Source organism: Tachypleus tridentatus, chromosome 10, assembly GCF_004210375.1.
Source record: "Tachypleus tridentatus isolate NWPU-2018 chromosome 10, ASM421037v1, whole genome shotgun sequence".
Lineage (NCBI taxonomy): Eukaryota > Metazoa > Arthropoda > Merostomata > Xiphosura > Limulidae > Tachypleus > Tachypleus tridentatus.
In genome coordinates this window covers 80,442,303-80,450,651 of record NC_134834.1, presented here as the reverse complement: position 1 = coordinate 80,450,651, position 8,349 = coordinate 80,442,303, and the positions used below count along the sequence as shown (strand labels likewise).

The 8,349-nt window shown below is 31.5% G+C and overlaps 1 long non-coding RNA gene across 1 annotated transcript; it reads left to right on the top strand.

Moving 5' to 3' along the window:
• The first annotated feature begins 2,601 nt into the window (after positions 1-2,601).
• LOC143228260 (uncharacterized) lies at positions 2,602-7,027 on the top strand. Its single transcript, XR_013015292.1, has 3 exons — positions 2,602-2,738; positions 3,345-3,530; positions 6,942-7,027. It is a non-coding gene; the product is annotated as an uncharacterized LOC143228260 (long non-coding RNA).
• The last annotated feature ends 1,322 nt before the right edge of the window (positions 7,028-8,349 follow it).

Sequence of the window (8,349 nt, the reverse complement as noted above, 5' to 3'; positions counted from 1 at the left end):
TTATGAAACTGGAGAAACAGTATAGAACCACCAGTTGTATTTAAATATGAAAGTGGAGAAACAGTACAGAACCACCAATTATATTTCATTATGAAACTGGAGAAACAGTATAGAACCACCAATTGTATTCAAATATGAAACTGGAGAAACAGTATAGAACCACCAATTGTATTCAAATATGAAACTGGAGAAACAGAATAGAACCACTAATTGTATTTAATTATGAAACTGAAGAAACAGTATAAAACCACCAATTGTATTTAATTATGAAACTGAAGAAACAGTATAGAACCACCAATTGTATTTAATTATGAAACTGAAGAAACAGTATAGAACCACCAATTGTATTTAATTATGAAACTGAAGAAACAGTATAGAATCACCAATTGTATTTAATTATGAAACTGAAGAAACAGTATAGAACCACCAATTGTATTTAATTATCAAACTGAAGAAACAGTATAGAACCACCAATTGTATTTAATTATGAAACTGAAGAAACAGTATAGAACCACCAATTGTATTTAATTATGAAACTGAAGAAACAGTATAGAACCACCAATTGTATTTAAATAAGAAACTGGAGAAACATTATAGAATCACCAGTTGTATTTAAATATGAAAGTGGAGAAACAGTACAGAACCACCAATTATATTTCATTATGAAACTGGAGAAACAGTATAGAACCACCAGTTGTATTTAAATATGAAAGTGGAGAAACAGTACAGAACCACCAATTATATTTCATTATGAAACTGGAGAAACAGTATAGAACCACCCATTGTATTCAAATATGAAACTGGAGAAACAGTATAGAACCACCAATTGTATTCAAATATGAAACTGGAGAAACAGTATAGAACCACTAATTGTATTTAATTATGAAACTGAAGAAACAGTATAGAACCACCAATTGTATTTAATTATGAAACTGAAGAAACAGTATAGAACCACCAATTGTATTTAATTATGAAACTGAAAAAACAGTATAGAATCACCAATTGTATTTCATTATGAAACTGAAGAAACAGTATAGAATCGCCAATTGTATTTAATTATGAAACTGAAGAAACAGTACAGAACCACCAATTGTATTTAATTATGAAACTGAAGAAACAGTATAGAACCACCAATTGTATTTAATTATGAAACTGAAGAAACAGTATAGAACCACCAATTGTATTTAATTATGAAACTGAAGAAACAGTATAGAACCACCAATTGTATTTAAATAAGAAACTGGAGAAACATTTAAATATAGAATACAGAACCACCACCAGTTGTATTTAAATATGAAAGTGGAGAAACAGTACAGAACCACCAATTATATTTCATTATGAAACTGGAGAAACAGTATAGAACCACCAGTTGTATTTAAATATGAAAGTGGAGAAACAGTACAGAACCACCAATTATATTTCATTATGAAACTGGAGAAACAGTATAGAACCACCAATTGTATTTAATTATGAAACTGAAGAAACAGTATAGAATCACCAATTGTATTTAATTATGAAACTGAAGAAACAGTATAGAACCACCAATTGTATTTAATTATGAAACTGAAGAAACAGTATAGAACCACCAATTGTATTTAATTATGAAACTGAAGAAACAGTATAGAATCACCAATTGTATTTAATTATGAAACTGAAGAAACAGTATAGAACCACCAATTGTATTTAATTATGAAACTAAAGAAACAGTATAGAATCACCAATTGTATTTAATCATAAAATGAAGAAAGTAAGAGTTTACTTTTTGTAGATAAATTGGTCAAAAAAGATGTGTTTAGGTAACGTTTCGCTTATGTCATGGCCCACTTTAAGAATCATGCCATGCAATAGCATAAAACCTTCTTCATTTATACTTATCTTTACAGAGACATGAAGAAATGGATTGATCAATACAGTCTACGAAATTAATTGTTATTAATTAATTACGTAGCAGTTAAAAGAGTACTCAAATTGAAGTCAGTTTAGTAAATGTTCAATGGAAGTTATAAATAATACGTTAAAATCTGTTTATAAGAAAATTAAAATCAAACTTCAACTTACGTATTACGATTAATAAGTTATATAAACCTTTTGAGAAAAAATATTCTTGATTCAAAGTAAAATTAAGCGCATTTTGGATAAAACCGATGACAAAATAGTTCAATTCATAAGCCTGGAACTCACAAAATACTGTACGAATGTATTAGTATTTATATTTGTGACTAAAAGTAAACGTTAGTAAAACATAAAGTTTATGTTAGGAATAAAAAAATGAAATTCGTCTATACCAAAATATACACAAACAGCACAATACGTATTTCGATAGGACAAAGCGATAATTCTAGCTCATCCTAATAGTTTGTTTGTTAAATACATCGACGGATCGTTAGAAATAACAAAACTAGAAAAATAATACGTAGTAGTATACAAAAATAACAGCCCAACTAATCGTAGAGTTGGCATATGATGTGTCCTTCTGTAAAGGTCATGAGGAAGTTAGGTTGTAAATAACAGAGAACGTAAAATCACATGACTTCCCACAAGCCTATTCAAGTGTACGCGTAAAATCTTCTTACGTCTTAGTCATTTGTTGAATAACTCGTTACGAATTTAAGTTTCCCGCTCGTGACGAAACAAGACCAGATTCAATACTGCGAGCTTCGCGATGTATCTAAGTTTTAAAAACAAAAGAGACGAAACTGGGATTGACGACCTTGTGACGTTTCCTCACATAAAAACAAGTGAGTTATGGAAACTAACTCCCTATGAAAGTGACGTAATAAGGTAGAAGTGTGTAGAGGTTTTTTCTTTCAAACGAAACCGTTTTAAATGAATACAGAAACCTATCACACAAGTACCGATCATTAATTATTTATATTCTTTATTATTTACATGCCATATATTTTTATTTCATAGGTTGCCTCACTTATTTGATTCAAGTAACCCTTTTTATAATTGTCTTTACTATTTACATAAATTAAATTATTTTGTGGTTTGATTTTATATATATAACAACTAATTGAACATTCAAAATCAATCCACCATTGGAAATATTTGAATACTTGAAACTGTGTATTAAGACATGACTCCAAGATTTAAGTTTCACAAAGTTGACAATCGAAACAATATTGTTGTCTCCTAGAAATATATCCCAGTAAAGTCATAACGCCATATCATTATAAAACGTTTGAAGCAAATATACCTAAAATCTTTGAGATCGTTAAAATTTATTAATAAAGCTCAAATGTATATACGTATGCCAAGAATGCACTAGCACTCTATGTAGGGACGACATAGGTGCCTGTATTAAAGCAATACAAAAGTCATGTGGATTCTTTTTCCTACAGGTCATCAAACGCTAAATATAAAGCGCTACCTAGCATAATTTTTATATATCTGGCGTATGAGCAGCTTTTTAGCTATCCAGAGCGTCCAAATTCGAAAACTAGCTATTAACCTGAACCGAGATTTCTTACTTTCGTTCATCATCATCATCCTTCTTCAACAGGCTTAGCGTCTACCTATTTCTAGAAGTAAGTATAATTTTATCATCATTTGATAGAAAAAAAACAGTCTTCGTGACCGCTGATTACCTATTTTATTATTATTTTACGAAAAATTAAAAACGATGTTAATACCCCTTGTAGTTAGCTTCCTTATTTCGTTAAAAGTAACAAGTAGAATACTCAATGTTTTGTACACTATACAGTCGGTGTCTTTAGAGAACTAACTTCTATATTATGTGTGAAGAGAAGAAGTGAAAAAAATATCAACACTCACACAAGTCTTCAAAAGCTAGATATGAAGACCTAACTCCCCTTCTTTTCAAGTATCCAGAGCGTCCTAAAGTCGAAAGCAGGCGAATAGCCAAAAATTACTGGATTTTATTCTTCAAGTAAAGTCGAGAAGGCTTATTCTGTTATGGGATCTAATGAGGCGTTTAATGTCAGTAATATTAGCTTATAAGAATTTATATTCAATAGGCTAAATAATATTTTGTCTAATACGAAATTAAATCCGAGAAAAGGAAATAGTTCATGTTTTATTTTCTGCAATTGCTACAGATGACATTCCTGGATCATTCTGTTTATCTGCACCTGATAGAACGTAAAAGAAACGTTTTAAATAGATAAATATATAATATGTTGATAGATCAACGTTTCAAACCTTGATATTTCTCATAGTTTGTTTTACTTGTCGACAACTGAGCTATAATAAAGTAGAAACTTTACTAGCCTGGACATTCGTAACGTTTTATAACTGATAATAGACACTTGTGTAGCTTGAGTTTGAGATTCGATAGAGTTATTTGATGACGGGCAAGTTTGCGAGGATGTATTATCAGTGTTTAACATTGAGTAATGTAATATTAAACCAGTAAAAAATGAAATACTTAATAGTTGTGAGAACTGGGAAACAGATTGTACTCTATTCATTCTTTATTTCATATAAGGACACGCAATAGTGTGTCGTGCGGCCAAAGTAACCTGTAGGATCAGTTTGTTTTGTTGTTTTTTAATTTCGCGCAAAGTTACTCGAGGGCTATCTGCGCTAGGAGTGACAGTTTAGCAATTTTGCACCTTATGTCGATGGAATTGTGGTAATCCAAACTAACACATATTTTCAGTGTTGGATATGTTCCACTAGAATATGACTTCACACACCAAATCTGAAGGCAATTTATTAAGAAATACACAAGTTATAAAACCTGCAGTTTTTATTTACTTCTTTCTTCTCACACGCACAAAAAACGGAACCTTTATATGATAAAAAACATTCGTCACTTTTAGGGTTTTTTTTTAATTTGGTACACTGATAGATCTTTGCAACCTACAATTACGTATCAAGTTTGATTTAAATATAGGACACATGTGCAAAGTTATTTAACAAAAACTTCTCAATTTTGACCAGCAATTTTGCGCACGCCTCTGCAAAATATCACGTAAGCTATCGGTCTAAAAGTTTCATTTCGGCTTTAATTTAACAGTACAGGTAAACTTGTTTAGGTTGAAAGAACGTGCAGACACGTAAATATTAGTTAGGCCAAGCAAACTAGATTATCAGTTTCTAACTGGAGTTTTCGAAAGAGTCATGAGGGCAGACAATTATCATTTATTATTCATTGCCAACTTTTAAACACTAGTTTTTCTAAATTTTAATAAATTCTCCTAATTAGAGAGAGTTTAGCATCATGTGATATTAGCGCAAGAAATTAGCGTAGATAATAATGATTCATACGGCTGCACCGAGTAAATGCGGGTAATAAAAAGAAATTGCTAATTTAGTTTCCATGGCGTTACTGTACAGAGGAAAACTACCACGATATATTTAAAGAATCCGGCTGGTTTTGTGAGATAAAGGTCTGTTCCGAGTAATAGGGGTGTGATTCTTAAGCTAATGTTAAAAACGACTATCGAGTGTCACTTTCTTATTTGGTGTGGTTTGTTGGTGTGTATTGACAAAAAGTCATAATTTATAATCAAAAACACCTTAGATGTGAATAAAGTTACGGCCAAAAAATAATCGTGCGACTTGAAGGAAAAAAATCAAAATTGGTGAACATAACTGGTAGATGTACTTATACTATTGCCAGGACTTCACAGCAAGTATTCATACATTTGTTAACCAGGCCTCGTTTTTTTATTCAGCTTGGGGCATGATGGTGGTTAACTTTCTTATCAATGCTATAATCGTAGTTACCATTTTGGTCGCCAATTTTGACTTCATTTCTTTATGTAGCGCGAACATTTCATTTTTTTTTTTTTTTTGGGCTGCACCTTTGTTTTCACACCTAATACTTCCAAAAATATATTATTTTACAATAAATATTCAAACAGTATTTTTAAGTCACCATGGAAAATGCAATAAGAACTGACCAATCAATGACTTGTTACAAATGGCATTGTGGGATTGGAATTTATATTTTCGTTTTTAATCATCATTTTTATTTAAGGTTCTATGAAAAAATATCAGTAACATACTTCAAGCTTATAAGTTTGTTACTTTCTTACTCACATAGTGCTGAACTTCATCCGTATTTATTTTCGCTAATGGTCACAACGTATCCTGTTGCCATTATATGGGCGATTTCAATCCTGAATCAAAGTTTTCTCTGAGCTGAGAGTTTAAGAATCGCTAATGAGAATTGAACCTTGTTTTCCTATTTTGGAGAACTTTTATTTGTTTGTTTTTGTTATTAAGTACAGTTGGCTATTTATATAAACCAGAGCAGGAATAAATCAGCGAAATTATGTGTTAATATCCTCAATTTTTTTGTTTATTTCGCACAAAGCTACACGAGGGCTATCTGCGCTAGCCGTCCCTAATTTAACAGTGTAAGACTAGAGGGAAGGCAACTAGTTATCAATACCCACCACCAATTCTTGGGCTACTCTTTTACCAACGAATAGTTGGATTGACCGTCACATTATAACGCCATTATAGCTAAAAGGGCGAGCATGTTTGGTGTGACGGGGATTCGAACCCGCGACCCTCATATGACAAGTCAAACGCCTAAACCCACCTGGCCATGTCAAGCCACTAATAGTCCCTCAGATTTATTGCAAGCAACAAATGTTTATTAATCCACTTTTTACCTTGCCTCTACTAAGAAATGGAGAAGTAGAGAAGCGTTAAAGTCAAGATAATGTAATTTTTAACCTTATATTCTTTCCAGAGCATAAATTGAAAATGATTTCCTCTTTTACACTTAGTTTTTTAAACTACTTTAACACTTCATACAATTTTTTAAAAAAACGAATAAATAAAACGTGTGTTTCTGATAAGGTTGAGAACTGTCAAACACTTTCCACATTTTAAACATATTACATGCAAGTAGTTGCTAAACGATTTCCGACACGTTGTTAAATAAACTAGAAATATTTTATGTAGTTTTTACACGAGTTGTTAAAATAGGTTAACTGTAATCTTATTCATTCTTACAGGAAAGAAAATACTGTGTGCTAAAGAGCCTGTCTGAAGTTGTCACTTAAGCACAATGCATTAAATTTTAAATGAAGAGTTCTAGCGGATTCGTAACTTTTTGTGATTAATAAACATTAATACGTACTGTAAATTCTATATATTATCTAATCTGGATGATCATATCGTGTTATATAAAAGTGTTTTTATGATCCATATACTCTTAAATATATATATGTGTGTGTGTTTTTTTCGTATAGCAAAGCCACAAAAGGCTATCTGCTCAGCCCACCGAGGGGAATCGAACCCCTTATTCTAGCGTTGTAAATTCGGAGACATACCGCTGTACTAGCGGGGGGCCTTAAATATATATAAAGATTGCATAAAATTATTTTCATTATGAATGTTAACTTTATTTTAAATGGTATAATGAAACCTCTTCCTACTAAACTTTGCTAAATTCTTCGATATATACGTATATTATATTTAAACACGAATTGGCATCGCGAACAAAGATAATGATATCCAATTAAAAGAAACTTAACATAAAAGTATAAATTTTCACTTTGTTAGTAATAAAACAACCTCGGAATGTGAGTTATTTAATTACACTTTTTCCCCTGTAGTTTACACAAACGATTAAATTGTGATAAAAAAAGTAGAAGGTATCAAAATGTGTTTCACGAAACCAAACATTTAGTGTGTTGTGTTTTTCTTACAAAAGAGCCACCTTGGGCTATCTTCTGTGTCTACCGAGGGGAATCAAACCTCTGATGTTAGCGTTGTAAATCCATAGATTTACCACTGACCCAGCGGAGAACTGAACATTTTGAGTTTTAGTTTAAAGTGTTGATTATTGCGGTGACATATTTGTTTCACGTTATTCACTAGAATGTTTGTTTTTTCATGTGAACAAAGAGTATATTGCTCGTTTATGAAAGTAAAGTTGTTTTAGACAACTTAAAACGCTAAGATGATTTAGCTGGGGTCTTTGCAATGAAGTGTTCCAGTGCACGACGTCAGTGCACACTAACTTACGTGAATGTCCGAAATCCTGTGTGTAATCATAATCATGGTAAATCACTGAGGGTTCTCCAAGTTTAGTACCTCTACTTTGTGTAGAACAAGGAAGCTTTGTTCTAATTGCTTTTCAAATTATATTCAAGTATCGTCAGTTTCCGGAAATAAAATAGCCTTTCACCTAAAGAAAACAACAAAAAAAAGACCAACATATCACTTTGGTGAGTAATTTAGAATACCGTGTATATGGATATCTAATAATGAAATTACATTTGTATATTTACTGAAGTAAATTTTCTCAAATATTCATCAGCTTCATCTGAAAGTAAAATTAAATTTGGAGTGGTCTTTTTAATTCCTATAATTTGTTTTATGGATTAATGGGAAACATAAAACAAGTCCCGGATTTTC